This window comes from Brachyhypopomus gauderio, chromosome 15, assembly GCF_052324685.1.
Source record: "Brachyhypopomus gauderio isolate BG-103 chromosome 15, BGAUD_0.2, whole genome shotgun sequence".
NCBI classification, from domain to species: domain Eukaryota; kingdom Metazoa; phylum Chordata; class Actinopteri; order Gymnotiformes; family Hypopomidae; genus Brachyhypopomus; species Brachyhypopomus gauderio.
The window spans coordinates 20,867,331-20,888,069 of record NC_135225.1 but is presented as its reverse complement, the minus strand read 5'-3'; the positions used below and the strand labels follow the sequence as shown (position 1 = coordinate 20,888,069).

The 20,739-nt window shown below is 42.9% G+C and overlaps 1 protein-coding gene across 3 annotated transcripts in view; it reads left to right on the top strand.

Moving 5' to 3' along the window:
- Positions 1 to 18,292, top strand: part of LOC143476741 (uncharacterized) — a 60,442-nt gene extending 42,150 nt beyond the window's left edge. Inside the window, exons 2-5 of one of the 3 annotated variants that reach the window (XR_013121376.1) lie at positions 15,268 to 15,381; positions 17,093 to 17,170; positions 17,351 to 17,456; positions 17,640 to 18,292. The gene's annotated coding sequence lies outside the window, so the exon portion shown is untranslated. The remainder of the gene's footprint in view (positions 1 to 15,267; positions 15,382 to 17,092; positions 17,171 to 17,350; positions 17,457 to 17,639) is intronic. The other 2 variants (XR_013121375.1, XR_013121377.1) reach the window with 2 other exon arrangements.
- The last annotated feature ends 2,447 nt before the right edge of the window (positions 18,293 to 20,739 follow it).

Here is a 20,739-nt window from a genome sequence, read left to right as displayed (position 1 = left end):
TGTAGCATTGTGTGTATGTGTGTGTTTATGTTCATGTGGGCATGAACATTCTGATCATTGGAACAAATGGAATACAATAACACAGGATTGTAGCAGGAGATTAGTGTAAAAAATTGGCATAGTGTAAAACACATTAGAATGGTTAATTTGCTTGTGCGAGTGAGTTTTGACTCCACTTTCACAGCCCACGCTGCTGACATTGTGATGTCTGTTCATGCTCACCATCTGTGCATTGTCTTGTGAGTAGTAGGTAATAATGGCTAACAGGGGGCGAGCACTAGACTACTGAGCTGAACTCCCAGCTGGTGAAAAATTCCTCTTCTCTGTACTATTTCCCTGAAGGCAGGCCTGTACATGTAGTAAATACTTTCATACGGAAACAGAGCAGCTGGAGACCATATTAACACACATCTGTTTTTACAACATAAACAGTGGCTGCCTTTCATTCAGCTTTAGGAATGCAGTTTTACAACAAATGCAGTTAATTTTCACAAAAGAATGACAGTAATTCATGGAATTAAAATATTTTAATACATTTATTAATTAATGTAATAAAGATATTTAAATGCATTTAATACTGAAATGTTTTTAATGGTTAAAATCAGTAATTTAAAAGAATATCCATGATAATGGCTTTGAGAGAAGCAGTGGTCTTTTTGTCTTTCTTTGTATTATCTGTAAATTTACAGCTTTTTTGCTGCAAAAAAAAATCTTAACAAAAAATTAACCAATGGACTACAAACATAACAAATATAACAAATACAGAAACTCTGAAATGCAAGCAACACTTCTATCAGGATTTCCTCAGTAACCTTGATGACGTCTGAATGGAGTTTGCCCAGGACCGGGGGCTCGGCAGGGTGGATCGCCCCCTCCACGTCTGCGACCCATGGCAGGCCATTCACTGGGTGCCACTCAGGCAGTGTGGCGAGTCAGCATCAAAGCGTGGTGGCCCAGGGCAGTGGTGCGAGTCCGGGCCCCGGGGTCTCGGCGCCGGGGCCGCCTGGCTGCTGGCCGCCTGCAGCGTCCGGCTGAAGGGTGTGAAATCACCATGATTAATAATTACAATTATTTGCAAATGTGCCAGCTGCTCTCGCACAGTGGATGCTTTTGATTTATGGTGCTGTAAACGCGGTCAGCTATTGTGTTGTTCAGGGCAGGGAGACGTTTTATTTACCCTCCCCGGCACACACGCGCGCGCACACACTAACACACACACACACACACACACACACACATGCACACACACACACACACGCACATGCACACACACTCACACACACACTCACACACACACACACACGCACGCATGCACACACACTCACACACACTCACACACACACACACACACGCGCATGCACAAAATACGATTTTGCTTTCATTGAGTCTCTTATCCTTTTGGCCCTCGGGACACCCCACACCGCTCTGCGCGCGCGCACACACACACACACACACACACACACACGTTTATGCTGTTGGAGCCTTTATTCTGATCAAAGGCTGCGCCTCACTAAGACTACAGGGGAGGTGATGCTGTTGTTCTTCAGATGCATCTGTGGCAAAAATGATGAGTAATAACTCAGCACAATGTGAAAAAAAAACTGGCCGCTATGATTCTATTTACAGTAATTCAATTTGTTGCTGTTCTCAAATATGTATTGTACATGTAATTATGATTGCAGTTTTTATTTTTAAGTAATTTTAATGAAGTAATTTTTTATTACTTGATTAGTGTTGGACAAATTTAAAAATATATATGATATCAGTGTTTAACTTGGAGGGAACTAAAGTGTAAATGACTGAATAAAAGGACTCTGTTTTTCACTGTTCATATAGTATTTACACAAGAAACTATCACTAAACTCTAAGAGCTTTATTGTCATATCTCAATTGTCATACTTAATAGCAAATTATCAACCAAAAACAACATAAATTTGTGGTAGCTGCAAACATAAGCAGGGTAGCACACCCTTTATTTACACAATAACTGTATAACTATACAGAGTTTTATGTATAATCCTGTATGGAGTATAACATTGTACAAATGTCCTGGTATGGTTATAAGACAAGATTTCATACAATTCTGAGATCACACAAACTACTTCAGAGACATTGTTACTTGCAGCAAAACTTTACCACCCCCTGCCCCCTCCAAAACCAGTACACCCAGTGTCATACCCTGTTCTTTGCCCCAGTCAACTAGGACCGCTGAAACCCAACGCTCGCACAAGCTTGGCCAACCCTAAAAGCAGCGCCAGCTTGATCTGTGTTTGCTGGATTTGCCTGTTTTGGCACTGGACCCAGAGGAAATCAAATCAAGCGGGTGCCAGCCAAGCAGACCCTCGGTGATGTGTCTATCAGCAAAGAAACGATCCTCCAGATTAGTACACTCATTAATCACTATCAGAGGCACATCAAATGATTTCCACACAGAAAGGAGCTGACAGCCAGGACCTGAAAACCTGTCCAAAGGTCTTAATTTGATAACTGGCCGACCAGCATCTGTGTTGTTTTGCTCCGAGTTTGTCTTTTGACGGAATGAAAGGGACAGGCAGTTCATGCGTAACACACACATCTAAATGAACATTTCCAGACTAGAAATTGCTACAGTTTACACTGAAACTATGGTAACAGAAAAAAAAAAGACCAGTGAATTTTTTTTATTTGTATGTTTGAAGTTTTTGAATCAAGTACAAGTCAGTGTCACATGCGGTTATATATATCCATGATCAAACATCTTTGACCGTCCTACAACTTCAAGAAAAGGTCTAGAGAAGACGAACAGTCAACAGTCATCTTGTCATGCTACTAAGAAGTGAAGAAGGCTTTCAGGCAAGCCCATGACTAATCTCAGAGCACGGTGGTGCTGCACATACTGTAACCTGTGTACCAGCGCACAGGCAGGATGAGCGCGGATGCTAACGCTGGCGACGTTCAGCCCGGCCGCGCTAGCCCAGGGGCCACGGGCCACGGTGACAGAGGCAGCCGCTCTGAGGTCACTTAACACATCGGCGTTAAGCAGAGCCGCGCGGTGCCCGAGGCAATGGGAAGCTGTCACTCACAAGCAGACACCTGGAGGCGCTCCTATTCTACCTGACATCACGCTGCAGATGGGGCAGTCCCCCAGGTAGAGGCGGCCAAACACCGCCATTAATCATTGCATAAACCTAGCCCAGAGGGAGAACCCCAGGTTAGCCGTCATTTGGAGCTAAATTGAGTGAAAAATAGATCTGGCAATGGGAGGAGTGTCCCTAGAGGAAGTGTGCAAACAGCCCTAACCATGCAGCTAACTAATCTGTCAGTTAGTTAAAGACATCATAATTCATTTGCCTTAATACACCGAAGGGTTATCACACACTTGTCTATTTGCCGTCTGGTTTTGTCAAATTTATCTTTGTTTGCTTGAATGATATAAGCCAAAGCCTTTGTTGGTTAATAATTCTGTATAAGATGTGGGACTCTGTAGACCTGTGATTACTTAGGTATTCAAAAGAACTACAAAAGAATTCATAGCAGTCAGTATTACAATTACAGTCAGTATTACAGTTACAAATGGACTAACTAAGGATGCATGCTTATACAAATAATGAGCAATGATGCATATTATTACACACTATCATAATTAAACATGTAAATTAAAATGTATTGTTATTACAATATCATTTATTTGCCAAAGACTCCCACTAGAAATTGCTGTTCAAGATGAGTTATTATATTTGATGATTTACAGGTGTCTTGGTTCAGAAATATGCAAACAACAGAATACATATAGAACTCTCTTCACAATACTGATTCAGTCAGATGGCTTGAGCGATTTAAAATACAGGTGAAGTAAAAGCAAAGGATCTCCTGCAGAGATGGTCAGGCCTGCACGCGGAGTCACGTCCAGGTTCACTTCTGAGGGACCAGAGCCCAGGCTGCTCTCCACGAAGGCGGATTAGGGCACTGGCGAGTGGATTTGTCCCAGACGCATGATTTATGACTACGGGGACTCAGCGCCACTGAGGCAGACCCGGCCATATTCACACTTTAGTTACTGTCAACAGTGACAACTTTAAAAGCTCCGGGGCATGTGGGGATGGTCCAGTACAGCCCTGTAGAGTTTGGTGTGTGCATACGCACACTCCTGTACAGCCCTGTAGAGTCTGGTGTGTGCATACGCACAGTCCTGTACAGCCCTGTAGAGTCTGGTGTGTGCATACGCACAGCCCTGTACAGCCCTGTAGAGTCTGGTGTGTGCATACGCACAGTCCTGTACAGCCCTGTAGAGTCTGGTGTGTGCATACGCACAGTCCTGTACAGCCCTGTAGAGTCTGGTGTGTCCATACGCAAAGTCCTGTACAGCCCTGTAGAGTCTTGTTTCGTCTAGTGTGTATATGTACACAGTCCTGGTGCATTTGCTTCAAACGGTATGTAGCCACAGATAAAGAAATCAGTGGTTTATGCAAGATGGTATTAAATCATGTAATATTTTTGTACTGTGTGGTCTTCTGGTTTGAAAGGGATTTTAATTGTAATTGTGCAATTAGAAAACAAAAACAATGTAACAATGAAAGGCTTTACAGGAAGCTTTATATTCAATTGTGCACACATGCAAATTTGATGATATTTAAGTTGGAGACTGATGTGTGGTTGTCCTTAGCTTGTAAGCATTTACCCAGCAAGTCTGCTTTAGGTTTCCTAATGTTCTGTGGCATGAATACCACTGCACAGTCCTAGAAGGAGAATGAGTACTATGTACCCCTATGAGTACTGTCTCCAAGTGTGATCACATGGTTTGGATGACCAGCTAGCTGTGCTGAATGTCTGATAGGGAGGAAACTTGGAAAATGTTGATAAGTTTATGAAATGATAACCAAAAGTAGGTAGAAAACATAACTAAATGGGCTCTATCACAGTTTCATTTCATTAAAATATAACAAGAAAATACTAGATTGGTTAGCATTTACTTTCATTCTACAGACTGCAATTCAACTATATTTTATTGGAATTATTTGGCATATTGGTGGCATGTTTATATTTTATATTACTGTATTGCCATTTTCTCTGATTGCGTTATACATTACAGTTTTTAGTTATTCAATCTCCCAGTGGCTTCTACAGGAAAAATGACCAACAACAATGGATGATCCATACATGCTCTCTCTGTCTCTCTCTCATTCTGTCTCTCTCTCTCCTTCTGTCTCTCTCTGTCTGTATCACTCTCTGTCTCACTCACACTTTCCCTCTGATCTCAGAGGCTCTATTGTCGCATCAAGTTTAATTAATAGTTTGCGCAGGGCGATCATGCCCTTTGTTTTGTGCCTCGATCTGTTTGTTCTCATTCTCCCACAGTCAAGGGCACAACATGGGGGCTCATCTCTCATAGGGCAGTGTGGGGAGGGGCCGAGTGTTACCTGCCTGCCTTTGGTGTCAACCTATAGGGGCACCTCATGACCCAATCTATCAGCCATGGCATGGGGTGACCCCACCTTGCTGTGTCTGAGCGAGCCCGCAGCACCTCGCCATCGCCGGCCCAATAATTATTAATCCAACGCAATTGTCCTCCACTTTATGGCTGCTGGAGGTCATCTGGCTGAGGTCATTTAAAGGGGACACAGTGGGAACGGGACAGCCCCCCCCCCATTTTGGAGGAAAAAAGAAGAAGGATCTGCAGGAGCAGCCATAGCAGCTTTTAACTGTCCATACTGAAAAACAAAACCCTCAGAGGTCAAACCTTAGCTTTCTGACCTATGGTGCTACGGTGAGCACCTTTGTGGTTCAAGTCTTATGTTTACTTGGAAGAAAAATAGAGGAACGGTATGTTTTTGAGCCCTAGTGTTTGGATTCCCATGGTATTAAAATGCCCACACTGGACCTCCAACCATCACCCGTGAGGCCCAAAGCCCAAAGGCCCAAAGCCCCTTCTCGTGTTCCAGGCCCCCCTGAGCTCTACAGCCTCAGCACCAATGGATTTAGTATGCACATGCCCCCATATAAAAGTTCTGTTGCTCAAGAACAAGGCAATTTATGTCGCCGCCTCATTGTAATCTGAGGAGGCTTTGTCTGGAACTACACAAGGCATATTCTAAAGATGTTGAAGTCCTGTAGTGAATAAATCGCAGCTTGCTTTTGCTGGGTCTTTAAGAGTCTGCTCTATATCATATTTGATGGTGGCCCAGGACCATTCATGAGCGGTCAGTCTAAGGGACAGACACTAGCGGGTGGTCAGGCACATAAGGGTTAAATATGGTTTGGTCCTCAGCACTCTCAATGCCAGGACTTGTTGAAAAAGTAAGTTATGTTGGCTGTAAGTCTTTTGCTGCAGCAAGGAAATGAGAGGTATGGTGGGGGAACGCATTGATGTTCTGCGCGTGAACTTCACGCATGAGTTTGAAATTGAGAAGTGCTTCAAAGGTGTTAGCGATCTGTCTCTTGCTCTTGACAAATGCATCACTATCTAAAGCAAAAAAGTGAAATATGCACCATTGTTTTTATGAAGGCAATGCTTGTCCTTTGCATGAGGATTTTAGTAGGAGCCGTATTCACAGCTGATTCACAGCCTAAGCTTCAATGAATAAAAATGACATAGTTCATTTGGGCTTTCAAATCACAAAGTCCAGGCCAGGACATCCATGGTATATTCAAAAGTGTTCAATATAATACCTTTGGAAAAGCCAGTCAGTAAATTATAAGTTGCATTATACTATGCATGCACTCATTTCATGTTTGCTAAGAAAAAAGATGGAGTCTTCAAAGCAAAACACGTGATTTTCATGAAGATTTTCATGATTTTCACTAAACTTTCATGAAGGAAGAAAACATTCATAATTAAGGACTTAATTTTAATCTGCATCTCAGACAAGAACATTCACAAGAGATCATAACATAAAACACATTATTTTGGTTGATACGACTGTCCACAAAGGCTAATGTATTAGCTATGAAGAATATTTCATAAAGTAACTGACTTTAAAGCTCTTTTCAGACATCATGAGCAGATACCACTTAACGGCTGAGGTGAAGTTTCCCCACCTCTCCTCTCCATTGTCCAGCCGCCAGAAAAGGCAGTCGTCCCCATTAATCAACCTGACAAAGTGCTTAATGGGCACTCCCTCACAGACAAGATACACATCGGCCAGGTACAGCGCCATGGCAACCGAGGCGTGCCTGAGAACGGGGGGCAGCCAAAAAGTTTGGGGACGGGGAGGGGGGGGAGGGGCGAGAGTTTCTCGGCGTGACGCTATAGGCTGGCGCTCACCTTTGACATGGCCCTGTGAATGGGAGTTTGTTTTCCAATTGCCACGGTCCATCGTCATGGGGCGACGCACAAACAGGCTGTAAACAGTCAGCCAGCAGTTCAAAGTGGGTGCAAAAAGCCCGGGTCCCCACTTCGGTTGTGTTCACATGAGAATCAATCTGTTTTAAGTCTTTGAAGTGGTAACGGGATAAAGGGATAACGGGGGTCTGTTTTAAAAGGGAGACAAGGAACGAGGTTGAAAAGGAACAGGGGCGGTGGTCACCACGCAGCGATGCTGTTTCAGCCCTCATGAATCATGCATACAGTCTGATTGCATACAATCATGCATAACCCTAGTGCACTATATAGGTGAAATCTGTACATTACGTAGGCATGTGTTGTAGATTCTTTAGGGCAAAGTGCAACGTCACAAAGGCAGCTGCTTTCAGGAGGGCGTCTGCTTTTAACGCGTGGCATGGAGATCTCCTGAATGAACCACATATCACATTTGAACCATGTACCACATTCTTTCCCCCTCATCTCGATCTGATTCCTGATTCCTACTCATAATATCAATTCATGGTCGCCTAAATGTTTTTGCAGGTTGGGTAAAAACATAACGCGTCCCAGCTGCACGCAAGACTGCAACGTCGCTGCGTTTTGCGCCCCGTCCTTACGGAAGGCCCTCGGCTTTCCTCCCCAAGGAACGTCACTTTATTTGAGTTCCCCTCCGAAGCAACCAAGACGTCTGTCAGGAGCGAGCAGACGGACAATGAGAGGCGGAGAGAGACACTTTTCCCTCTTTCGCTGCCATTTTATTCCGACACAAACACACTCGTACAAGCGCTTGGCTTTCAGCTAATTAAGGTGTTTTAAAAAGAGCTGGTCGAACAGTGACATCTTGGCGGGGAAGCGCTGGGTGAATGGGCCGATACAGAAGGGGCGACATTTATGGGGTGGCGGTGGTCATTGTTCCCAGCCTCTCAAGGCCTTTTCTACATGGCCGCCTCTGCCTAAGTGACCTGTACAATGAGAAGAATGCGCCAGGCTAACCTCTGTGCCTGCCACAAAAGGAGACTGTCACAGCACAAAAACATTTTCACGCTGCTGGGCTTCGTCTCTCCTCTGCCAAGATTCCACAGATATTTGCTCCCCTCCGCTGGGGACTGTAACTCACTTCTGCGAAGACACAGGCTGGACACGCCTCGGCAGCACAGCCGAGATGGTGCGCTGTGTTATGTGGAGTTGCTATAATGGTGGATTGGTGTTACTGCAAAGTAACATGACGAGGCAAAATGTGCTGTTAACATGCATGACTGGCACTTACATAAGATGTGTACGTGATGTGTAAGTGATTCAGTGAGCTACAAACATTTCAAGTCACCTGTTTATTCACTGACGCTCATGTGAAACGACCTTCTTTTATGACCTTTTTATATTGTGCTTCTGTAATCACTTCAGTTTTGGATTAAACCAAACTAATGAATGTTTGATTCATTTTTATTTAGCAGTCTAGGGGTACTATTCATTTTACTTACTGGTTTTCTAATGTACTAATTACTAATAAATATTACTAATTACTAATGATTACTAATTAATAATCAATATATCTTTTCAGTATGATTTCTATACTAACATCGTTTAATGGAAAATAGTGTTAATACACTGTAAGTTATAGAAATAATTATAACAAATGAATATTGCAGAAAACATAACCAACACAAACATGCCAGACCTGAATAAAAGTCTCAGTGAGTTGGTAAAATCAGTTCGGTCAGGGACAAACAGCTATCAAAATGTCTACTCCTACAGATGAAAGGAAGAACCCCCCCTGTGCTCGTGCTCTCTTCAATAAACGTGCGAACCTTCCTGTCAGCTCCAACACCATGCTGCTATTGGGCCTGAGATGTCCATGATCATTTTGCGTTCAAACTTTTTTAACAACCCCCCCCCAAAGACTTTAAGCAAAACTGTCAACACCACCTGCTCCTTCTCCAAGGCCTCGCCATCTCCGGTCTCTTTCGTGTGAGCCATGTGTTGTCATAATGTAAAGCCATTACAGAAAGTGTTTAGCACAGTTTTGGACACAGCCAAAACATGAACAACAAAGCACGCCAATTATAGAGTCATTTGAGTGTTTGTTGAGCCTTCAAATGGGCCCGGCTTTGTCTGGCTGACCATATTGAAAGGGTCAAACGGAACATCTGACTCCCTGCTTTACTGCGCGTCCTGTAATCCTTCTCACATTTTGATGCCCAAGATTAAAAGACAGAGGGAAAGAAAAACTTTGTTCCTTGTAACAATTTGGCTCGGAATAACTGTGCACATTGCACTTGCGTCTGTAGCAGCATGTGTTTCTGGGATTGTTCTGGAAGGGAAAATGCCGAAACAGCAGGGAGCGGGAGATAAACAGGCAATTCGTGACTCATTAAAAAAGGCGATGGTGGCCAACATTGTAGAGAGTGTAAGGACCCTCGTTCCAACTGGGCTATAAACTTTTTCGGCACCAGCTGGACCTAGCATCTGTTAGCTCGTGCGCGGAGAGATAATCTGGTGCAAATGACATCGGAGCGCCGCATTTAAAAAAGCCCTGACATCTTACATAACCGTGCTGATTTGGATCACGGGGAACCGATCGGGCCCCGAACGTCCAGGCGCTCTAGGTCGTTAGTGACAAGTTGCAGGATGCTGGGTGGCACGACAAGACAGATCCTAGATTCCGACGCTACTGAAAGTTATAATTTGGAGATTTTTGGGAAAATAGTTGGACCAGCGGACATAGATCTTTAAGATAATCTCAGTTGAAAGGATAATATGGATTCGGTAGTAAAGAAATCACTGTCAAGCGGTTTTAAAATTGCATTAACAAGTGTCAAGTGTTGTCAAGTGTTCAGAAAGTCTAGAACATAATTTCTTCACATTACTTCTTTGTTTCTAATATTGCAATGTTGTACAAAGGTGTCACTGTAAGACACTCAAACTGAAAATACTACAGACTGGATGTTGGAACGAAGGATTGGGCACTGCATCATGGGCACTGCATCGCGAACACCATGAGCACTGCAATCATGGGCACTGCATCGCGAACACCATGAGCACTGCAATCATGGGCACTGCATCGCGAACACCATGAGCACTGCAATCATGGGCACTGCATCGCGAACACCATGAGCACTGCAATCATGGGCACTGCATCGCGAACACCATGAGCACTGCAATCATGGGCACTGCATCGCGAACACCATGAGCACTGCATCATGGGCACTGCATAGTGGTAATCATGGACACTGCATCGCGAACACCATGAGCACTGCAATCATGGGCACTGCATCGCGAACACCATGAGCACTGCAATCATGGGCACTGCATCGCGAACACCATGAGCACTGCAATCATGGGCACTGCATCGCGAACACCATGAGCACTGCAATCATGGGCACTGCATCGCGAACACCATGAGCACTGCAATCATGGGCACTGCAACGTGATCCTAATGAATTCTGCATCGTGATCATGTTGCACACTGGCTAATCCATCATGAACTTTAAATCAAAACGTTTCTCTGATGCCTCACTGATATTATATGAAAAATGTTCTGGAAAAAGTACCATTTACCAGTTCTGACTCGATTAATCTTTTACATTACAAAACCAACGAGTGTGTCTATAGTTAGTAACTACGTTAGAACAAAAGGCATCACCTTTCTTCTCAGCAACTGCGTCTGACAGCAAGCATATTCAAATCTAGGGTTTCACCGTCCTCTTCAGTCTTCGTTCTTGGTTCGTGAAGCAATGCGGCACACTTCTGTTGTTTCATCCCTTTCTTGAAATGTGTGAGGATGTTTACGAGCTCATTACGAGTGCAGTTCAGCGTATGAAAAATAGATAAGCTTGGTTGAGACTTGGTTCAGCTCCCTGCTGGAGGAGCACAGAGCTGCACTTATGTATTTGCAGTGTGACAGAAGGCCGGCCTTTCATTCTGCACCATCAGGGCATAATTTGGACTTTAAGAAACTTTTACGAGTCCCCGAACTAATTTTCTGGAATATGAAAACATCAGCATATGGCCGAAGACAGCACCAGGCTAAAAAGTCAATTTCCCCGATGGAACATACCAAGCGGGGTGACATTCATATTAATACGGTGCTGTTGGCTCAGTGTGGGGATTTTGCTTGGGACAGGAGGGCAATGGCTTTTGTTGCCAGGGAAGCTAAGTATCGCCCAGATGCTAACAGGCGGACAGAAGCTGCTCCAAAGGCCTGCTCTGTTCTCGGGGGCTGCGCTAAAAACCTGCTGCTGCCCACCCCAAAAATTTCAGTATTTATGGCGTGTGTTGAAATGGCCTGATTTGGGCAGAGTCAGGGCCCATTTCGAGCCTACTGGGCAGATGGAACGCAATATGTCGGGTTTCTGTGCGGCCAGATGTGGGGCACACCACTGCACCACATGGACACTCCCACCAGATCTGCACCTACACAACATCTGGAGCTGTGGACCTTCTTCACGCATGTGTAGCTTCAGCCTTGCTAACGAGGAAGCCTGTGGTCTCATGCAGGCTTTAGGGTTAGCCTTGAGTTCACACCTCCACCACCTTCACCTATCGGCAAAGTTTACTGGTTTTGGTTTAACCATGTTGGGCAGTGTACAGCTAAATCCACACATCATGGAACAGTCCCCGTCAGCCAGTTTCCTGGGTTCTTATGGTATTAAATACTATATGACCAAAAATATAGTATATGGATACCCCTATTCACTTTTGAATTTCAGCACTACACACTGCTACCAGACTTATAAAATCGTGCATATAGCCATACAATCTTCATAAACAAACCTTAACAGTGTACAGGGAGCTCAGTGACTTTACTAACGTGCCGCTAACGTAAAAAGGAAACACAAAATAGAATAGAATAGAATAAAATAGAAATATGTATTTTCTTCAATGTAGTAATTTGTATGTCACATTCTGGCCCTGTCTCCTCCCTCTAGGTTGTCAGTCTGTTCGTATACATCTGTATGTCTGTGTGTACATACATGTTAGTTAATGTTTCGCCTGTTTGCGTTTTTAAGCATGTGTGCAAAATGTCTCCATGTCCTGCCTCACCTCGCATTACAATGTCTTTGGTCACCCATGGCATGAACGAAAAAAAAAAGAAAACAAGGAACAACAAACACCTTATAGATAAAATCACAGCATTCATAACATTACTACATTGATACCATTTATAGCAATACATAATTAACACACCAACCTGTCATCTCAAGCATAACATGTTCACAGTTCCTACTGTTTATGGCAAAAGGGATCTCTTATAAATGTTCCTATTGGCCTTCGGCACGCCTAACTGATGGCAACAAGAAATTGTGAATTCAGAAGATTGTTGTACATTCCTGATTACTTAGGAGAAAACATTTAGGGGAAACAGTGGCTCAGCCTCAAAGAGACCATATAAACTCACAGATGGGGGCAGTCAAGTGCGGAAGAATGTAAAGTGTAAAAGTCAATTACCCTCTGTTGCATCACTTAGTCTGAAGTTGCAAACTGCTGCTAGAACATCAGATCTGTGTATCGGGAGATTCATGGAAGGGGTGAACCTGGCTAAATAGCTGCACACAAGCCCAAGATCACCATGCTCAATGCTGGAGTGGACCAAAACACACCACAACGGGACTCTGGATCATGGGAAATGTTTCTGTGGACTGATGAATCACACTTAATCGGCAGTAGTTAGCAGTCTGATAGACAAATCTGGCATTGGTTCATGCTAAGAGAATGCTACCTACTAGAATGTGTAGCGGCAACAATAGTTTGGTGGTGACGAGATGATAGTCAGGGCTGTTTCTCAGCTTAGGGAGGTCCCCTATTCCAGTGAAGTGTCATTTTAATGCTCAAAGATGCAAAGATATTTTATACAATTAGATTTTTTCAACTTTGTGGCAGGTTTATGGGGAAGGCCCTGTCATATTCCGGCATGACTGTACACAAAGACAGGTTGTGTGTACGAACTCCAGATGTCTGCACCCATCTCACTAGAGCAGGGGTGGCCAACCCGTCAGAGACCAAGAGCCACTTTTTAAATTGTGTTACAGCAAAGAGCCACATCATACACATGGGCACACTTGAACATCGCCCATCCCTTCCTCTCTCTCTCTCTCTCTCTCTCTCTCTCTCTCACACACACACACACACACACACACACACACACACACACACACATACACATACACGCGCATACACACACACACACACACACGCATACACACACACACACACACACACACACACACACACACGCATACACACACACACACACACACACACGCATACACACACACACACACACACACACACACACACACATACACACACACACACACACACACACACACACACATACACGCGCATACACACACACACACACACACGCATACACACACACACACACACACGCATACACACGCATACACACACACACACACACACACACACACGCATACACACACACACACACACACACACACATACACACGCATACACACACACACACACACACACACACACACACACACAGACCTCTGCTCAGATTTATTGTAAATTTCACACACAAACAGTGTAGGGGCAGCCATGGTCTGTCTTGGCCATGTCTGCAGTGCCTTTGCTGCACCTCGTATGTGGTTTATTCCAAAATGTGTGATAGAAAACTGCGTCTTACCAACGAGACTCAAAGCACAATCACAATAGCACAGATACTTCATGCCGCTTGTCTCACGTTTTCCACTACGCCCGTTTTAAAAGTGTTAGCGGCTCGCTAGGCTTGTAAACAAACCGGGCACCACGACGATGTAGCAGTGTGTCCCTCTCAGAGCTGATGAGGTAACCGGGCCATGGCACAGACGGTTTGTACAGGTGAGAGTGCGGACCGGCTGGGGAGACGCATGAAACCAGGCAAAGAGCCGCAGGTTGGCCACTCCTGTACTAGAGGCCATTGCTGCAAAGGGGGTTTGGAATTGGTGTCCAATAATTTCATACAATTGTAATGGTCAGGTGATCGTATACTGTACCTGTAGTATAGCTACACAGCGGATGTTTTTAAATCAGTGTGAACATCAAACTTTGATATTTTCAAATTAATGCTACTTTCATATGTGGTGCTGGACTGAATAGACCCAGACACATACCACTGGACGCAAAGCCCTAAAAAGTGATAGCTATGCCTCACCACCCAACCTGAGTAGCTAACACACTGTTAGCAGACTGATAATCCTTGTGATGGATGCATGTACTAATGTTTTATTTATAACAACCAAAGCAAAAATGTTCAGAGTGTGATTTGAGAGAAACATTTGTAATTTAAAATGGAGGCCTGCAATGTTAATTTAGCACTGAACTCCAATCTATTGATGATTGTGGCATGGGCGATTTTTACACTTGAAAGCAGAGAGCAAATATGTAACACTTGTTTTCCACACTGAAGAACACAATAATAGACAAAGCAGGTTATGAAAACTGCTAGTTTTCTAACACCACAGAGATTATAAAATGGGTAAAGAATAGATTTTTTTGAGTACTCCATTCAACAGCTAATGTGAGATTATGTCACTTTTCATTAAAAAAATAGAAGTTTCAAACTTTTTTGAAGCTATATGTCAGGAGCTCTTTCTAAATATCATGATTGTCTTCCATAAATACTGTATGCCCAGTACCTAAAAGTAATTATATACCCAGAAGATTGTGCATGTGCTTGACTGAGATAACTCTCTTTGTTTACTAGATTACCTCCTCCCATGAATGTGAGAATAACTGTTTGTAGCTGATGTAGACTTAAGACCTGATCACCTGAGGAGGTGTAGTCCTTGGAGTCATTATCGTTGTGGAGTTTTCTACAGACCCATATGGAAAAGCTGACTGATGAAAGCTGATGACTGTTTTAATGTCCCAATCAGTAACCTTTCTGTAAGGAAATTGCAGGAAAATTATGAAGTAGGCAGGAACATCCCCTCAAAGGCATTTCAAGTGTGAACTGAAGATCCTCTCTCTCTCTCTCTCGATAGGAGAGCCTGTCAATCACTGGCAGGGCTGCAGTTTGATGCAGTCTGGCCCTACACGAGCTTGTCACGGGCTGATGGACATGTGGATTTTCCCACCTTGCAGGGGGTCACAAAGTGGTGGGTAGAGGGACACACACACACACTTAACTTCACATTTTTGCATAAAATATTAAACCCTACTGATTTTGTTTCATGGTGAACTGTGAGAAATGCTGGCTTTCTTTTCTCAAACAATACCAGATGTATTTGATGTAAATGAGGTAAGGAAATATAAAATTCTGAGAGATCCAGCTATTACTGGCTATTATAGACGCTTGCTTTATACCAAATCTTCAAATGTGTTTGTCTTAAACAAACATAATCATATACAAATTTCTGAAGCTCAATTAAACAATAACATGACAATTTCACAGTAGAATAGGCAATCACCAATTTTTTGGTTTACTGAGGCAATGTAATATTCTCTAAATGAGCTAGACGGTTGTTCTGACATCAGACAGCCTCAGACATAGTGTGGATATAGGTATCAAGAGGTGGTATCTTGATGGTGTATCCCAAAAATGACCTGTGTACTTGATAATATCAAATTGGACTGTACCAGTGTACCAGAATGATGATGTCTTGATGTCTTGGCATGAAAAATAATACAAAAAAATAATACACAACTTTGTATATATATATATATATATATATATATATATATATATATATATATATATATATTAGTGCTTTCAATTCCAGGTGCCACGATTAAAAGTCCTCACCAGGATTTTGCTCTGGCTTCCTGGATTGTGTTGATTCCACTAATTTATATATATATATATATATATATATATATATATATATATATATATATATATATATATATATATATAGAGAGAGAGAGAGAGAGAGAGAGAGAGAGAGAGAGAGAGAGAGAGAGAGAGAGAGAGAGAGAGGGAGAGAGAGAGAAATTATATTGAATTGAAGTTCAGAAGTTCTTCATCGGCTGTGCAAGCACTGTGTGAAGCTCACCTGTACCCTGGAAACTTTGTATACATTACTACAATTTTTAACATCTCTACATCTCTTACTGTGTAAACGTATGTCTCCTTATGCAACCATACAATGCAGGAAATGTTGTATGTATGTGGTGTTAAAAAACAGGGGAATAGCTTCTATGGGCTATAGTGTCAAGATTTTAGTGTGACCTCTTCTGACACTTGAGCAATTGCAGAAAAAGGCCTGAAATCTAATGAATTCTGGGTGCTGAAACAAACATGGGACACCAGAAGATGAGTTCAGAAAAGTTCTGGACTCCAAAAGAGTCCACGATATGTTCAGTGCCAAGGGAGGTCACACCAAATACAGACGTTTGGATTCTGAAAAAAGTTGTGCTCCTGTATTTATAAATAAATAGCCTGAGAAATAATTATATGTGGTCATTATCACATTGCTAAAACAAAAATATATATAATAATGACTTAAGACTTTTGCACTTACGCTATTTGTGTGTGTGTGTGTGTGTGTGTGTGTGTGTGTGTGTGTGTGTGTGTGTGTGTGTGTGTGTGTGTGTGTGTGTAAAAAAGTAGTCTGTGTTGGAAGACACCGTTGAAGAGTTTGTCCCTCCTCGTCTCTTCCCTGTCCCCTGTCCTGAACCCCCACCCCTCTTTTTTATGAATAATTAGTGATGTGTGTCAATATTGTGCCCCATAGTAACCATATGTTTGGCCTGGGCAGACAGGCAATTGTTTGGTGCTGTGAAATATTGTGTAACCCTGTGAGTTGTGGAGCCAGTGGAAACAGGAACTGTTGCTCAGACTGACAGTTACATTGTCTGCATGAATAGGGGAAACTTCTGAGGAAAAGACACAAGTGGACCCAGACAGAATGTCCTGACCCTGGAGAGAAAGGCCAATTTGACATGGTATAGGGTCTTCCATTTCTTCCCACCTCTTAGCATTTACCATTAGACCCATGACATAGGAAGAGACGTGCTAGATCTGGAGAGGTTTCTCCATGGTGAAGAAAAAGCAGCTTGTTTACCTCACGTTGTTTTGCTTCCGTCCTTCGGCTTTACTGAATTACTAAGTTGTTGTCATTTAAGGATCTTATCTGATGCAAGAAGATGAGGATGATTGCCCAGTAAGCAAATGCTGGAGGGACACTGGGCCATAACCCTCACAAGGGAAATGGATCTTTCCTAGTACAATGTAAACACAGAAAACAGTTCCGAATTAATCAACCTCATGTCTGACTCTAGTGCACTAAAATCTTTGACCCAGAGTTCATGTAGAATCAATAGAAAATTGAAAGCAATAAAAAAGGCTGTGTATATTAACATGCATGAATTTAAATGCATATGTTTATGCATTTGTTTTATCCTCGTACTCTAGGATTTCCCACACTGCACTGCAGTTCAGATGTCAACATCCAGCCAACAGCCCACATGAACGCTGCTCTGAGTCAGAAAACCTCTGCAAGACTTCACCTGTGACGCATCCTTCACTGCGTCTAATCGTGTCTTCCACCGTCACACTGCTCACTCTTCTGATCGTGCCTGGATTAATGTCATTAAGAGACAGTGCCCTTGTGCATTTTCTGATCAATAGGCATTTCTTGCCTGTTGCAGTTACCTTTAATCATCCGTCACACTTGCGAGCAACAATTAGCATTCTCTCACTGATAATCTGTTTTGTTGGCAGAAAAAGAGGAAGTAAAGTGATGCCCAGTCCGCCTTTATCTTAAAAATAAAGCCCAACAATTAAAGCCCATGTCCCTTTGCACAGTGTTTGATCTCACACAAAGCTGGCTTTCCCTCTGTGTTTTTCTTTGTGTGTGTGTGTGTGTGTGTGTGTGTGTGTGTGTGTGTGTGTGTGTGTGTGTGTGTGTGTGTGTGTGTGTGGGATGGGGGTAACGTAAAGCACACTGGCAGACCTCAAGCCAGGCATTAACAAGCATGGGGTGCCTCCTTGTTTTTGCCCGTCCAGGGGCATTCAGAGCCACTGTTTGGACTATCGGCATGATTTATTTGTCTACACTGACCCGTGTCCCCTGTTTAATTACCCTGGGATAATCTCAGACAGAGCCTCTTGACACTGGCAGAGAGCCCAGCCATTTTGGCTCTTGGGACCAACTGTTGACCTGATGTCCGGGGGAGGAGGGCGATGGGTGTCTGCGGGGGCGCGGGGCGGCGGGTCACCCCTACACCCAGTGCCCTGACACCGGGTCTCCACAGCGTCCAGAGCCGTGGGCCCACGGCAGAGGAACCCCACTGCCCTAACGAGGCGGTTAAATGTGGGCGTGGTGGGCGTGGTGAGCGTGTTGGCCCTCCCAGGTCACCCAGCCCCCGACTGTAAATCACTGACGGAGAGCAGGGCTGGCGACAGAGGCAGTGGGCGCGGTTACCTCAGCGACGGTCCACATCAAACGCCCGACCGCCACCACCGTTGTCCGGGTGGAGCACATTAATCCATAATGATGATCCGGAAGGGGCTTTGAACTTGTGCGGAGATCAGGAACATCTCACCACGCTCACCAAAGAAAGTACTTTAGTAGAAGTGGATATTTGTTTCAACAGTTAACATGAAGAGATCATTATGATGTCTCATTTGCAGAGGATATCATAGAACTGCAGAATGTGAAGTAAAGCAAAACTAATTACCAGGAAATTTGTGTCAGGGAAAAGATAAACATTTAAGAACACAGCATGAGACCTCTGACTACATTTGAGATGTTTTCTCTTTTCTTATGTAGTTGTATTTTTCTATATTCTTTGGCAATGGGGGGTGGCATTTTTTATATAAATATAAATAGAAAATGAAGTCAAATGATAGGGTTTGAATCAAATCAAGAAATGGAAGATCATTACAGTGCATACACATAAACACCAGGTATTAAGTCTGAAATTTTTCTTTAAACTATATTTCAAAAATTGACTTTACTTTTTTATTATGGAGGAAATGTAGAAAACATTAATCTTCTTCTCTCATAACACATCATTTTAGAAGATGTTGAAGTCAACTTTATTTCAGTCAGCTTTATTTTAACGTATGAATTGTATTGATTTTTTTTATGCACTGTTGCTAATCTTTGACATTCCGCTTTAGCAATAAGCTGCTCTTCCTTGAAACTTGTTGCCCTGACAAAAAAATTACTTTTTATCATAATTAACTTTTTTTGCCAACTAGTATTCACATAAATGATATTGTATTATATTATATCACAGCACACACACACAAAATTGAACAGTAAGGAAATTACCAAATATTTTATTTTCTCAAAAACTGATAATTTAAAAAAATTATTACACTTAGAAGGTTTTGCAGAGATGTACCAACCGGTGTACCAGTCAGTGACACCTATAACACTAACCCTATAACCCTAACCCTATAACCCTAACCCTATAACACTAACCCTATAACCCTAACCCTATAACCCTAACCCTATAACACTAACCCTATAACCCTAACCCTATAACCCTAACCCTATAACACTAACCCTATAACCCTAACCCTATAACCCTAACCCTATAACACTAACCCTATAACCCTATCCCTATAACCCTAACCCTATAACCCTATCCCTATAACCCTAACCCTATAACCCTAACCCTATAACCCTAACCCTATAACACTAACCCTATAACCCTATCCCTATAACCCTAACCCTATAACACTAACCCTATAACCCTATAACCCTAACCCTATAACCCTAACCCTATAACACTAACCCTATAACACTAACCCTATAACCCTAACCCTATAACACTAACCCTATAACCCTATAACCCTAACCCTATAACACTAACCCTATAACCCTAACCCTATAACCCTAACCCTATAACCCTAACCCTATAACACTAACCCTATAACCCTAACCCTATAACCCTATCCCTATAACCCTAACCCTATAACCCTAACCCTATAACACTAACCCTATAACCCTAACCCTATAACACTAACCCTATAACACTAACCCTATAACACTAACCCTATAACCCTATCCCTATAACCCTAACCCTATAACCCTAACCCTATAACACTAACCCTATAACCCTAACCCTATAACCCTAACCCTATAACCCTAACCCTATAACCCTATCCCTATAACCCTAACCCTATAACCCTAACCCTATAACACTAACCCTATAACCCTAACCCTATAACACTAACCCTATAACCCTAACCCTATAACCCTAACCCTATAACACTAACCCTATAACCCTATAACCCTAACCCTATAACACTAACCCTATAACCCTAACCCTATAACACTAACCCTATAACCCTAACCCTATAACACTAACCCTATAACCCTATCCCTATAACCCTAACCCTATAACCCTAACCCTATAACACTAACCCTATAACCCTAACCCTATAACACTAACCCTATAACCCTAACCCTATAACACTAACCCTATAACACTAACCCTATAACCCTAACCCTATAACCCTAACCCTATAACACTAACCCTATAACCCTATAACCCTA